General features: G+C 28.6%; 1 non-coding gene across 1 annotated transcript; it reads right to left on the bottom strand.

Moving 5' to 3' along the window:
* Positions 1-797: 797 nt before the first annotated feature.
* Positions 798-885, bottom strand: TRNAS-GCU (transfer RNA serine (anticodon GCU)). Its single transcript has one exon. It is a non-coding gene; the product is annotated as a tRNA-Ser (tRNA).
* Positions 886-1,187: the final 302 nt, after the last annotated feature.

Here is a 1,187-nt window from a genome sequence, read left to right as displayed (position 1 = left end):
TAGTTTTTTCTTCGCCAAATTGCCCGAAGCCTACGCTTTTTTGAATCCAATCGTAGATTTATGCCAGTAATACCTGTGCTATTTTTCTCTTAGCTTTTGTTTGGCAAGCTGCTGTAAGTTTTCGATGAGATTTTGAATACTGTCCTAGAAAAATTCATGATTTATTATAAAAAAAAGATTCTAACAATTGATAAGATCGGATAAGTCTTATAGTATAAAGCTTCAATTCAATATTGAAATTCTTGTATCGCCACGATAAGTCTGGAGATCACCCCATTTACTAATCGGACCCTTTTTTTACATTGAAAGAACCTATTAGAGTCCCCACAATTAGATATTGTGGTATGCAAAAAATTTTTGTTAATGAAGACTTGACTCATATTACATTACAAATGAATTTATGAAAATTCCTTTCTATTTCTTCTATTTCTAGCTTTATAAAAACCATTTTTGGTGTCAAAATGCGGTATATGTGGTATAAAAATGGAGAATCTATTCTCTTTTTTTCCAAAAAAATGATCTTGGAGATTGTGTAATGCTTACTCTCAAACTATTTGTTTACACAGTAGTGATATTCTTTGTTTCTCTCTTTATCTTCGGATTCCTATCTAATGATCCAGGACGTAATCCTGGACGTGAAGAATAAAAAATAAAGTTTTTGTTTTCCTTGCTCGATTTTTAAATGTTCTTAGGATTTTATTTATTCCACATCTTTAACTATTAAATAAAAAAATAAAAAAAAAAAAGACTCGTCGAAATTGAAAGATAAATAAAAAATACCACGTCATTGACAAAAGCGGAAAGAGAGGGATTCGAACCCTCGGTACGAAAAACCCGTACAACGGATTAGCAATCCGACGCTTTAGTCCACTCAGCCATCTCCCCCAATCGAAAAAGGATAATTACTATGTTACATTACACAAAAAGTAAGGTTTGAAAAAAGAGTCTTTCTTTTCTTTTATACCATACCTCTTATTTTTATTTTTTATATTCTTTTTATTATATATAATTATATAGTATCTAGACATATAAAATATAAAAAATATTAAAAAATATAGAAACTAAAAGTAATTCCATTGAGATAAAGTAAGGGCTCGAAAGAGATATCTCCAATCCACTATTCCAATGAATATAAATTATAATTCTATAATTATATATATATATATTATAAGTAATAATAGTAATAA

This window comes from Corylus avellana, unplaced genomic scaffold (genome assembly GCF_965113065.1).
Source record: "Corylus avellana unplaced genomic scaffold, dhCorAvel1.hap1.2 HAP1_SCAFFOLD_128, whole genome shotgun sequence".
Lineage (NCBI taxonomy): Eukaryota > Viridiplantae > Streptophyta > Magnoliopsida > Fagales > Betulaceae > Corylus > Corylus avellana.
Note: the sequence above shows the minus strand (reverse complement) of the source record. Positions and strands in the feature narration are given on the sequence as shown.